General features: G+C 38.2%; 1 protein-coding gene across 9 annotated transcripts in view; it reads right to left on the bottom strand.

Annotated features, from left to right (window-relative positions):
* LOC121315805 (protein 4.1-like) overlaps positions 1-14,055 on the bottom strand; it is a 117,023-nt gene that overhangs the window by 87,123 nt on the left and 15,845 nt on the right. Inside the window, exon 1 of one of the 9 annotated variants that reach the window (XM_041250240.1) lies at positions 4,368-4,486. The exons of the other annotated variants lie outside the window; for them this stretch is intronic. The gene's annotated coding sequence lies outside the window, so the exon portion shown is untranslated. Of the gene's footprint in view, positions 1-4,367; positions 4,487-14,055 lie in introns of those variants that run through there. 9 annotated transcript variants of the gene reach the window in all.

Genomic DNA, 14,055 nt, shown 5'->3' with positions numbered 1-14,055 from the left:
TAGAAATGGAACCTATAAATATCTTGGGAAAACTAGTGCAATCATCTCTTATCAATAAGAAAACAATATGTACTGTAGTCCTTGATTGTACCGTTTTAGAATATTTCAAAATGTTAGAACATGAACACTATTCAATATTACACTACAGAGATCTGCAGGGACTACTCTTTACAGTCTGGCATATTAAAAATGGTCTCTCCTTTAAAATAATTGGGAAAAGTAATTGGGAAAAGATAATTTGCATTGATAAAATAACATTTACAAGATCTGAGATATTTGTAGTCTGTTGATAAATATGTGTTTTGTTTAATTACAGTTTATCTGTACTATAAGTAAAAGTGATTTATATAAAAGAGGTTTCATGCTATCATAAGCAGATCATAGGGCTTCTGTTTGTGTTCTTTATTCATTTTATTTTTCACTGCTTATTTTCAGCAATTTTCGAGATACCACAAAGTTGTTTTATTGGGGGGGGGGCTTTCACTTTTATATACTGTATGAAATAAGCATTTTCGGTTACTTTCCAAAATGCTTGGTGATTTTATGTCACAATATGTATAGTAACTTGACAGTACTTGCACACTTAAGTTGTACCTTCTTTCCCTTCCTGTCTTCCTCAATGAAATCCTTATGGTCATGGGCACATTTTGCTGGGATTTTTTTACATTACACCACAATTTGCGCTTTTGTTTTAAATCCTCCCTATCTAACTGTAATATATCTTTAAATCCTCAAACAAGTCTCCATTCCTAATTGTAATCTCGTTGGTTAAATCTCGCAAGCGTAGTCTCTAATAGAAGTGTAGGAATTTGCTGCCGCTCAGTAGTTGGGGTGGGTTTAAAGTATTCAGATCAAACAGGCATTCCCAGGCAATGTCGAACTGGCCTCCCCAGGCAACGTCGAACTGGCTCCCCCAGGCAGTGTGGGACAGGCAACACTGGGCCTTGCCAGCTTGGCCTCCCCGGACGTTGCAGGCTTAGCAGTCCTAGGTGGTACAGACAAGGCAACCCTGGGGGTTGCAGGCTCGACAGCCCTAGGTGTTGCAGGACAGGGCAGGAGTTGACCCGTGGGAGGCGACGGCAGGAGCTGGACCAACAGGTGGTTTCCCTCTGGTGGTGGAGGTAGGAGCAGAGGGTAGTCTTCTCCTGGCAGTGGAGGCAGTGGCAATACTTATCTGAGTGCGGGGCACTCCGGCCGCTCTTTCTCCTCCCCCTCCTCCAGTTGACAGAAAAGTGCCCACATGCCCCGCAGGCCGGGCACCAACTGGAGACCTCGAGAAGGAGGAGGTAGGCTTCCCAAAGGCTTTCCTGCTGGCTATTTGGCAGGAATGCGTAGTATTCCGGCCGTATCAACGATGGAAGTGGAGACAGTGGGGCTTCTCTTCTTTTTGGCGCTGGACACAACGGGACTTTGGGCTCATCCCCCTCCTTGTTCGTGCCCCTGTCGACCTCCAGGCAGCTTTCCTCCTCTTGCCCATAGCGACAGCAGTAGGCACACCACTCCTCATCCTCCTGCTCCCCTTGTACCCACCGGATGGGGTCCCACAGCAGTACTATTCCTGGCCTGCGTCTGTTGCACTGACACTATGACATCAGACCAGGAAATGACAGTACTGCAGGGTATGATGAGCGGATTTATTAAAAAAACAAAATAATTAAACTGAAAATAAAAACACTCTGCAAAAGTAAACGTACTTTATAAAATTAAACGGCGGTGGCCAAAACAAACAGACAAACTCAGAACAGTGAACAAACAGGTATCGTGCTGGTCCAAATCCAGCACGAGTAGCAATTGTTTATATTCTTGTATATTCTTACTGTCTCTCTCTCTCTCTCTCTCTCTCTCTCTCTCTCTCTCTCTCTCTCTCTCTGTACACCTAATCTTGAGTGCTTGAAAGCTGCTTGTTTTTATATTGTGGCCGAGGGATTAACTGCCTATCAATTACCTAGTTTATCCCTCGACCACATTCGGCACAGGTTTTCTGATACGAGTGGCCAACAGCCAGTTTATCAATAATCAATCGCTGCTGACCACCCAGGCTGTAAAACAATAATTACAATAAAACAATGTTTAAAATAAACACAAAGCAGTACATTTAAATCATAAAAAAATATGCACAGGGGCGAGGGTACCCAATCACAGGGTGAAGTCAATGTGAATTGAGTAACCATTTCCAGTGTGTATCTGGTGTTTACTGACTACACACCAATTTGTTTTATCGATATTTTTATCGATTTTTATTGGTTAAAAACTAAAATCTGAAGAACATATACAGTCAGTTGTCTTCAATGTGCACAATGTATTTACAGGCTGTTTGCCAGGAATACAAGCCTGTCGTCCTGCTCTGGATACAAGGCGGCACGTTTTTTTTTTTTTTTTTTTTTTTTTTTTTTTCATCGAACACAGGGGCATATTTACAAAGCATTTTCAAAACTGAGTCACTTGTAGGATGGGACCAGCAAATCAGAAGCTAGTTAACACGAGCAGGAACCCACTGCTTGTCTGGCAGAAATACTGTATTTTCGTTGATAAACTTAAATAATGTTATTAACTATGCATGTTACAAAAATGTAATTATTGAATCGATTATCCAGTATTTATATCGATGTATATAATGAGGAATGGAATCGATTGAAAAATCAATTTTCCATTTAAATCGTAGCAGCCCTGATTCCTGGTAAACACATTACAGTAATTTCCTATTGGGATTAGCACCCCCTCTCCACCCTCTTCTCCCTCCTGTTGCAGCCAAGGGACTGGCAAAAATGTGAACTCCCAGTGGTCTTTGTCAGGTGATTTAAAAATAAATAAAAAATAAATGCATACATTTTCTGACCTGAAAAACACTCCTTGTGGGTTTTAGAAACACAGGGAGTGAGGTTTATTATGAACATAAAATCTCATATGGAAAAAATAGTTGAATGTGAAATATGACCACAGTACAATAGAGCTTTCTTTAACTACAGTAGATTGCTTTGTTTCTGTATCCCTTTGTAGGGCATTGTGTTTCAAAACTTAGTCAATTTATTGTACTTAAGTTACTGATGTTTGTGTGCACCCTTCTTTAGAACTGAATAAGCTTCAGTCCATGGCACGCCTAATCCTGTCCATTATTCATCTTCCATCACCCCAAAATGTCTGTGATTGCACACCAGCTGCGTTTGCATACTTGTACAGTACATTGAACAAAAATAGGACTGCTTTAAACAATTCTAATGCATTCAAGTCAGATGTCACATTAAAATCAATATTGGTACAATAACTCCATACATTCAATTTGGATGAAGGAACAGATCTGGTGTGCAATGGGCTTACACTACAGTGGTTAGCAAACTCTCACAATGAAAAAAAAAAAAACGGCATGAAGGTAAAAAAATGTTACTGTAGTAGTCAACTTAACAAAAATAGCCTAACCAAGTTTCAAGCCATAAAAGTGCCTTTGGCTTTGCACTCACCCATACTACTGTAACCCTGGCTAAGCATGCATTGCTAAGGATACCCGGAGAATGCTCTGACAATTCAGATGTTGCTGTGACTTCAGTTCGTAAATACTGCTTGCCTTAGACTGTTTAGTGCAGCCTCTGCTTTCAAACCATAAAGATCACAATATCTAGAGCTTAGTACTGCATTGCTAACTGGCCATTTTGTCTTTCCATATGTTCAATTTGTTTTTCAGAAAACTGATTTCTAGTAAACTGCATGTAAAATTTGCTTTATGGAAAACAAATTTCAGGTGCACAAAAGTTTTTAAACTGCCTGAAGCAACTGCATTAGAAAAAGATAAATCTTGGAAGGAAATGCTGTTCTCCAGGGGCTAGTTAATGCAAAACCTCCTGCAAGGTAACCTGTGAAACTGGTGATAACATTTACCTTCCCTCATATGGGCTATTGTAGTGCTCCACACATTTAAAAACATACTCAACCAATAACTTTGCATCCCTTTATTTTACAGCTGAACGGTTTTAATTGTATCCATGCATTCATAAACAGACTCGTAACAGATTCATCGTAATATTCAAGTGGTTACCATCAGAAACTCAGCAGTGCATGTACTGTACGTTATGTCAAAACTATATGGAATCTGAAAGTACAGTAAGCTTGCAAACTGTAGTGATAAGGAATTTGCCTTTAGCAATAGGAAAAACAAGTCTTGCACACCACTGCTTAAAACCAATCCTGTCCTTTATTGCAAGGTTACCGGACCAGTGGGTTTTATCTATAGTTCTCTTTGACAGGGAAGGAATGTTTCTATTAATTGATCTGACAGAATTAGCAGCTGATAAAGTTTGCTTCTACACTTGCACTCCTGTACAGTACAGCAACTTCCAAACAACGAAAAGCATAAGAAGCAGTACAATGACACCTACCGTGGCGTGAATGTGTCTGCTTGTCTTTTGATTCGAACGTTCCAGTGGTCTTTTACTGTGGATCGTGCTTGTTTATGACTGCATGCTATCATAGGGAAGATGTGAAAATACACTGAATTCCAGCAGTCTTGCGAAATGCTTACTGAATATGCAGACCCCACCCAAGCAGTGGCACTGCCAGAAGGGCATGCTCAATGCAAATGACAAGGTTTTTCTAATGCTTTTATTCTAGTTACAATCCTATAGAGTACAAGGGAGCTCTGCACATAACCACGTACAGCAGCAGCGTTGCCTTTACCTTTCAAACTCTCTGAAACTCAGCAAGTGAGAGACAAAAATACTATTTGAGAAGTGTTTGTATTGTCAGACTGCTGGCCTGCTTTAGTCTCATTCCATTTCCTGTCTCCTGAGTCCCCCTTTCAAACTTCTACCACAAAACAGTATTCTGAAACATTCTGAGTAACCCTTTACAGGCTCCTGCCTTATCAACTTGCGTCTGGTTAAATTATTAACAATTATTCACTAAAATTATCATCAAGCAATTAAAATAATGAAAATAAATAATTATTGAATGCAAAAGCTGAGGTTTCGAACTACGACTTCTGCAGTAAAACTCATTAAGGACAAAAAGAAACTGTGCAAGGGGGCAGGATTGCCAAGACAGTATAGAAATGTGCAGAGCATGGAGGTCCACAGATTATAGAAGAATGCCTTCCATTGTGGTCTACTGCTAGAAATGTTAATGAATGAAAAGCAGGGGCTAAGACAGAGAAATACTGTAGATACAGTATTATATTAGCCATCCTGTCAGAAATAATTCAAAAAATTCAAATGCCAAGGATGGAAACACCATATGACAGGTGCCAGCACCATGAAAAAGTCGGGGACCTACATCCATAGCTTTGTTTTGCTAAAACAATGGCTTGTCAAAAGCCATACATGACAGGTAAGAAACTGTGTAAGGAGAGCAAAATTGTCTGAAATAGTTAGATTACAACAGGTCGAAATCGAAAAGAAGAATCAGAAATGAATGTCAATAACAAATCATCCGGTTTTCTACTTTAATCAAGTTTCTTTGCAGTTGTAAAAAGATATTTGTTCTCCATACGATACAGTAAAAAGCCAGGGTTTAAACCAGCTTCTATAAAAACAATACGCATGCAGTAAGGAATTGGTTTTACATTAGATGATCTCTCCTCTATTAAATCCAGAACAGATTTTAGTACTGTTTAAGGGACAATCTGTAGCAATGCCAACTAGTGTACTGAACAGCATGCCTTGTGACTGCAGTTTCAAATTATTGATAAAATAATTCATAAGGCTAATCATTTTTCACCGGCACATGGTGGTATTGAAGCAAAGCTTAAGTTATCAGAGTAGTTGTTTGTCTTCTATATACAGTACAACTGTTTGTGGCTTAGTGGCACAGAATGGAAATCCTTATTTTTTGAACACACCGACGTTACCAAACAGTTTCATGAATTAAAAAGAAGCTTGTACTGTAGGGTCTCTCCACACTAACATGTTGTTAATGCCTCACTGTAAAGTACAGAAATGTTTTTTCACAATCAAACCAGAAATTCATAAATCAACCTCTAAAAATAATAAACTTATTTGAATTGAGCCAACAGTATTAACTACTGTAGAAAGCCTTATTATACTAAGGTAGACTGTCATCCTAAATACATTTCAAGTGTTCTATCTGCTGTGCTTTTGACAAGTTTCCATGGAAACAGGTTCTTGGTTGGCCAAGCAACACCAACTACAGCGTCACCGATAAAGAAAGAATAAACGTCAGCAAACTTTTCAATAGCAATAAAAGGTTTTGTGTTTAAACCATCAAGATAAAAAACAGTGGTATTGTAATTTACTATGCAACTACTGTGAGCAGATTCACAGCTACTGTATAGTACATAAAGGTACAGTCCCTCCCCCCCAACAGAAACCACTCCAGCAAATACATAATCTAACTAAATGGGAGTAAACAAAAACAAAGCATATGGAAACCATACGCTATGTGAAAAAGCCCAGTATAATTTATGTCCAGAGGTTGAAACAATGCGATAGGGTAATGGTTAATTACTACTGGACAACAAATGGAACTTTCAGAATACAGCAGTGAATCAACTGTAACTATGGTATGTTAAAGTATAGTTGTTCTGTGTCACTGATATGGATAGTGGTTAAAATAAAGCAGTACAGATAGGGTTTATTGTTACTGGACAATACAGAACAATAACTCAAAGTGTACCGTCTCTATAAAGCGGCTGCAGCTAAAATAACTGGTATGAAAGGGTTCATTTTTCTTAAACTAAAACAATGAACAAACTTGATCGAAAATCACAGATTATGAAGCCAATACCTTAAAGCAATAAGACATTGTCATTCAGAAACGAAGGAGATCCCAATACAGTTCGGCAGCCATCTTACAGTACAGTAATAGATTTTGCCCGATAAGTTTCCATAACACCAGAGATATAAAAGCTGTCAGCTGATACGGTTTCAGAACTATTCACAGTTGTAGGTGTATGCACCCTAAAAAACCCTAGCCTTACACATACAAGCTCCCCACAGGCGGATGCATAATTAAACTTACTGTAAGCACTACCTGGCTATTTAAAAATAGTTAAGACATTCATTGCAGACAAACTTTAATTTCAGTTAAGAATAAAAGACAAAAGTAATGTATTTCTCACTGAAACATCTGTTTAAGTTTATTGATTGTTTAAAGTTACAGTATGTATTGTATGTTTTTAAGACCGTGTTAGGCTGTCTACTGGATGTATAACTTCTGTCTGCTGGAGCCCTTTCCAGATTGTTCATCCCTCAACCATCAATATACCGTATTGTACAGAAGCAATTACGGTACCTCTTATTTCTTGTTCAATTCACAGTTATAGTAGGCTATACAGACAGTAAACTGTACTTTAAGTGAGAAAGCAAAATATTAAAAGGAATGGTATACACAAAAAATGGTTATATTGTTGTAGTCAGAAGTTAGACCATCAGTAAGATTTGATCCACTTGAAACACTGTTCATGAAAATAGCACACTGTAATATGGAATAACAAAACATTGAGACTGAATTATTTTATGAAAGATGTAATATTGTAGCACGTCTTTGGTAATGTAATCATTTAGTTGCCTCTTTTTTTGCCATTATTGATTATAGATATGAAGAGTTAATTCTGTTTATTGTATTAACCAATATACATGTACAAACAGAATAAAACACAAGACCACAAAATTCGCACTTATTTTCCATGGCTTTTCAATATGTCTGACACTCCTGTTACACAGTACAGCAAAGCCAACAGGATATTACTGTGAAATGCTAGTATGTTCATGCTTTTTTTGTACATTAGGGATATAATTTTTTGTTTATCTATCTATCTATCTATCTATCTATCTATCTATCTATCTATCTATCTATCTATCTATCTAAACATAAATCACTATACCTGCAATAAAATATATCACACTGCTTTAGTACAGTATGTATCTTGCCTGACTAGTAATAACTAGTCTACTGTACCACCTGGAAACTGTACTTGCAGTATACTGTATGCACAAGGCAAAAATCAGGTCTGGTATAAAAAAATAACATTTATAAAAGTTCCTTGCTGGAAAGAAAATAATAAAATTAGGTTATAATGTGTAGATACTGTAGCTTCTCAAGTTTGATAGTAAAGTTCTGCCTTTTTGGCTCCATACCAGACTGGCATTTGTGCTGAACTCAATCAAACTATCAGTATTAGTTCATCAGCTGCTCTTAAACAGGGCAATGAGAGACTGCAGTGTATACCAAAACAAACAAGGGCAAATGAGGGTCAAATCCACATCAGGTGAAAACAGTAATTCCTCTGTGCTCTACACGAAGCACACGACCTACATCACTGCTGTTAAAAGGACCCTCCTCATCCTACTGCATCTGGACTAAATATACAAGATATCAATCAGCCATGGGACGGATTTGGTTTTTTCTAGATGAAGTCTGCAGGCTGACTACATAATAGCAAAATACAGAAACTAAGACCTTGTCTTTACTAAAGCAACCCTGTAAGACAAAACAGACATACTGTACAGTACATAGTGTGTAACAAAAGGACAGTATGTATATAATTATATATAAGTAAATATGGACTGGAATGAAGGGCTATAGTGGAAAATTATTGGCCAGAGGGAAGACTATTATTACCGACAGGGGGTTATAACACCTTGAAGGTAACAATAGTCTTCCCAAGGGGCATTTCATTTTCCACTGAGTCTGCAGTACATATTTAATATTGAATCAGTCAAGAAAACAAGTGAGGCAAGGTTGGATAGTAAATACAATTTTATATATATTGTTTAAATATAGCTGATACAGCATAAGTAAATAAATAAACATAAATAATAACAGAAAATGTTAATAGTAATAAAATAATGACTTGGACCGCATTACTGAGGAGTTTGGTGATAAAACGAGTGATCAGGAGAGGCTTTATCAGTATGCACGTCTATAAAGAGGTATGTGAAAAATACAGCGAACAAGGGGTGGGGCTTGGCTGGAGATGCAGTACTGAGTGTACTTTTGTGATTCAGTGCCTTTTAAACCTGTTTTACTCTGAAAAAAAAAAAAATTAAAACAGCGCATGTAAAATAAACAGCACATGTGAAAATAAATTGGACCTGACGCGCCTGACAAGCACTGAATAAATGGACTGCTAAGGGTTAAATCTTCCAAAGGCACGGCAGCCCATTTTTGCTCTTCTGTTGATTTTGCACATTTGGTTCTCCATTGCCGTAACTAACTGTCCTAAGTATATGTAGTGATTGAGTTATTCAAGCTTGATCCCACTGACTTAAATTGCCTGTGGAGTGGTATATTTATCGAACATGACTTGAGTCCAACTTCCACTGTCTCAAAGTGGCAGGAGGGTGACAACGGGTTCTCAAGACAAAGTACAGACGGGTCCTCTGACTCTGGAAGGTTCAACCATGCTGTGAAAGCTTGAGCAACCTACTCGGCCAAAGTGGAAGGGTGTGGCAGAGTGGTTCCAGTGCATAGCTGCGGAGACATCACGGACCAGAAAGAAGCAATACAAAACAAAGAACAGCGTGGGCAAACAGCGCTGGTGCGCTCGTATTTTAATTGAATGAAAAATAAAAGATTTAAACAAAACAAAGAGACACAAAACAAAATGGCACGTTGGCCAAACAAACAAACCACAATACACCAGCATGCCTAGCAATTGTTATATCTGATTCACAAACTTACTCACGTCTTGTCTATGACACTTTCCTCACAACTCTCTAGCGTGGTGAGTTATGGCCAACCCCCCCATGATGAAAGCACAGACAAAAACACGGCCCTCATTCCCAGAGGCTGGATTGCTGCTGACCAAGGCAGCGGCCGGTTAAGCATGAAGGCAGAGGGTGCTAAGAATCACTGGGTTAAGATTTTAGGCTGCCACAGAACACTGACCCTGGCCACGTATTACTGCAGATCTCTTTCAGGTGAAGCAAGACTTCAAGAGTTGGAAGAACTTGGAAGAGTCAAGTGGGACATTGTAGGAGTAAGCAAAGTACGGCGAAAAGACAAAGGATGACTAGAACTTGAGTGGACATCTTCCCTTCTACCGAGGCACTACAGCTGGATGAGCAGGAGGAGTTGGTCTCATTGTCCACAAGAAAATCAAGAATAAACTAGTAGAGATTGATAGCATCTCAAGAGGTCTGCAAGACTGACAGTGAAAGTTTCAGTGAAGTATGAAGTCATCCAAGTATATGCACCAACAACAAGCTATTCAGATGAAGAAGTCAAAGATTTTTATGAAGAAATACAAGAACTACACAAAAATGGGAAGAGCCACTATGAGTTCATCATAGGTGACTTCAATGCCAAAATAAGAGCCCAGCAAGAAGAGGAGAATTCGGATGGCAAATTTGGACATGCGACAGAAACAAGTGGGGCAACAGAATTTGCAGAGAACACAAATTTATTCATGATGAACACCTTCTTCCAGAAGAAACCCATCAGGAAATGGACATGGAGAGGACCCAAAGGAGTGAAGAATAAAATTAACTACATAATCACCAAGAAGAAGCACATACTACAAGATGTCTCAGTACTATACAATTTTAACAAAGGAAGTGACCACAGACTCGTAAGATGCAAAATACACCTAAACACAGTGCTGGAGAGAGCAAAAGTCGTGATGACAAAATCTAACACAATCAGCATAGAAATGCTCCAGAAGCAAAGCCTGATATTTTAACTGGAAGAATAGATTCAGCGCTCTTCAAGAGCTGCAAAAAAATGAAGCAATCGAGGTAAACAAAATCAATGAGGAAGTGACGCAAGTAATTGCAGAAACAGAAAAAAAACATCACTGGAACACAAAGTATAAAATGTGACCAGAAGATCACGCAAGATAAAAAAGACCTCACGAAGAAGGGAAATGAAACAAACAACAGCTCTTAAGTCAAATATTGAATACATTGAGCTCTGCAAGACAGTAAGAATGTGCATTTCTGAGGATATACAGTCGTTGAACTGTAGGTTGGTAGAGTAAACTACTGAAAACAACCAAAGCATGAAGAAAGCAAAACAAAGACTAATCGTTGGGGAAAAAAAGATTTTAGCAATCAAACAAGAGGACAGTATATATATATATATATATATATATATATATATATATATATATATATATATATATATATATATATAGATAGATAGATAGATAGATAGATAGATAGATAGATAGATAGATAGATAGATAGATAAAATGATATTTCAGTGGTAGTGTTTTGGGTTTTGTACAGTAGTTTACTGAAGTTACATAATTAAAAAAACATCAGTGAAAAGGGATTTCAGAATGATTTGCTGTGGTCTACTCTACAGCATATAGTATAAAGTAGACTCAAATATGATAAATGGGAAGTGTGCATACTATTTCTCTCTGGGACAAATCAATTAACCTACAACATGTTTAAATAAATAATACAACTCTTTATGACCTATTTTATACTGTAATAGCATTTAACCAAATTTCCCAGTGGGGTGGTAAAAGGTATATAACAAACCCTTGCCTTTCTGGTAAACATTATGCAGCAAAAACAGAATTTTGTAACCTGCTAATGGCTACAGACAAAACAAAACAAAAAATACTGTACAAATGCATCACTTCTGTGCAGCGTTATTATTATTATTTATTTTCAGCAACACAACTTTACTTAGTACCAACATGTCCTACTGTAAGAGGGGGATACTAACACGATGTTATAATTTTATCAATTCCTTTTCATTACTTTCCTGGCTTGTGAATTTCCCAAGGCTACTTGACAAGCATCTGTTTCTTGTTGAATGGCAGCCTGTATCTTCCTGTTTCCCGACAGTCTATCGGCAGCAGAGCTTTTTCGCAGTACATCGTGCTGAAAGAATGTGCTGATCATAGAGCAGGCTGTAGCAGTCTGCACTGCGAGATGGGTCTCCAGAGAGGACTGCACTGAAAGCTTCAGCCCTGGCCAACGCAACACATCTCTTTTCACACAAACTCTAGCTTAGGACTGCAAACAAAATGAGTAAAACTTGACAAGAAAAAATAAAGTTAAGTAACTGCAAACTAACAAGGCCCACCTGGATACACAAAGTTGCATTTATATTACATAAAGGGGTTACCTGTTACATTATGTGCTGATACACAGCTTTTGAAAGAGATACAAAAAATATAATAAAGAAGAGACAAGCCAGCCGCAAAACTGACTTAGTTTATTTATAGAAGCCTAAAGTGTACAGTACCATCTTCAGTTGTTTGGGGCATTTCAAAAACTATTTCAACACAGGAAAATCAGATTAGGAGCTTGCTGAAGACAAATGCATGAATTACTATCTGTGCTACAACAGTCTCCATTTGTCATTCATAATATCTGAATGTAGGCTGCTGTAATTATCAAATACTGGGCCTGAGCGTTGCAGTGCTTTATGGAACAACAAAGAGAAACCTGCTGATGTAATTTAAGAACTGGGCTCAATCAGGATTCTACACCTCAAGAAAACACATCTGCATCAGATTATACTCACTCACCCATATTTCAACACAGCCCTTGGGAGCGAAACAATCTTGTTTGTTATAATCCAGTGTGTGCTACAGTATGAGAGAGTTTTTTCATCTTTTTTTTTTTATTTTTTCAATTTTTTTAACATAGGATTAAAGCAAAAGCCAGATTACTGTGCTATGTTCACTTTGGTATGCATTAGCACGTCCTAAAGACTGGTAAAATTGCATATTTAAAACAAAAACTACTGTTCAATACATTATTGTTGCATTGCCGATTTAAATCCAGTACCCATTTAATAAAAAAAAAATAAAAATCTATATATACACACACATTACACACACACACACACACACACACACAGTGGTTTGCAGAAGTATTCACCCCCTGCAAAGTTTTCACATTTTTCATACTTTTAACTGTACACTTTTGAGCAAATGATTTGTTTGAAAGGTCACAAAATTAATGAAATGGTTTCAGCCTATGTGTACTCAAAATGGTTTAACTTGTAGTTAATTTCCCTCAGGTATATAAAGCCTTTCAAACTGCAACTTACAGAGTGAAGACCAAGAAGCATTCGAAACAAGTCAGGGATAAAGTTGTACAGATGCACAGAGCAGGAGAAGGGTACAAGAAAATTTCAAAAGGCACTGATTATCCATCTCAGCAAAGTGAAGTCCATCATTAAGAAGTGGAAGATGCATCATACCACCCAGACACTACCCAGATCAGGTCACCCTCCCGAACTGAGCAGCCAGGCAAGCAGGAAACTGGTTCAGGATGTTACTCTGAAGCCAACAACGACCTTCAGAGATCTGCAAAGTTCTGTGTCTGAGATAGGAGTCAGTGTTCACACATCAACAATATGCCGGTCCCTACACAAAGCTGGCCTGTATGGACGGGTGGTAAGAAAGAAGCCATTACTCAAAAAGCCTGCTCTTAAATTGAATCTGCAAAAAAGCAGGTAGATGACACTGCAGACATGTGAAAAAAGGTTTTGTGGTCAGACGAGAAAAAAATTGAACTTTTCGGTCTAAATGTTATGTTTGGCGCAACACCATCCCAACTATCAAGCATGGTGGTGGCAGCATCATGTTATTGGGATGCTTCTCTTCAGAAGGGACTGGGATGCTGTTCACGATAGAGGAGAGAATGGATGGTGCAAAGTACAGGCGAATCCTTGAGGAAAACCTGTTTGAGTCAGCCAAGACTGGGGAGGAAATTCACATTTTAGCAGGACAATGACCCAAAGCACAAAGCCAAAGCCAAACATGAGTGGTTGAACAAGAAGAGAATTATTGTTCTTAAGTGGCCCAGTCAGTCCTGACTTGAATCCAATCGAAAATTTATGGTGAGACTTGAAGATTGCAGTCCATCGACGATCCCCAACAAACTTATCAGAACTGGAGCAATTTTTCTGTGAAGAATTGGCAAAAATTTCACCATCCTACTGTGCAAAGCTAGTAGAGACCGATCCAAAAAGAACCATAGCAGTAATTGCTGCAAAAGGTGCTTCTACCAAGTACTGACTTAAGGGGCTGAATACTTATGCAACCAGTAAATTTCATTTTGTACATTTTCTTTGCAAGTTTTGCTGGCATTTAACCTCCTCCTCATATAACAGTGTTCAGGTTAACCACTACAGCTT

Source organism: Polyodon spathula, chromosome 5 (genome assembly GCF_017654505.1).
Source record: "Polyodon spathula isolate WHYD16114869_AA chromosome 5, ASM1765450v1, whole genome shotgun sequence".
Lineage (NCBI taxonomy): Eukaryota > Metazoa > Chordata > Actinopteri > Acipenseriformes > Polyodontidae > Polyodon > Polyodon spathula.
Note: the sequence above shows the minus strand (reverse complement) of the source record. Positions and strands in the feature narration are given on the sequence as shown.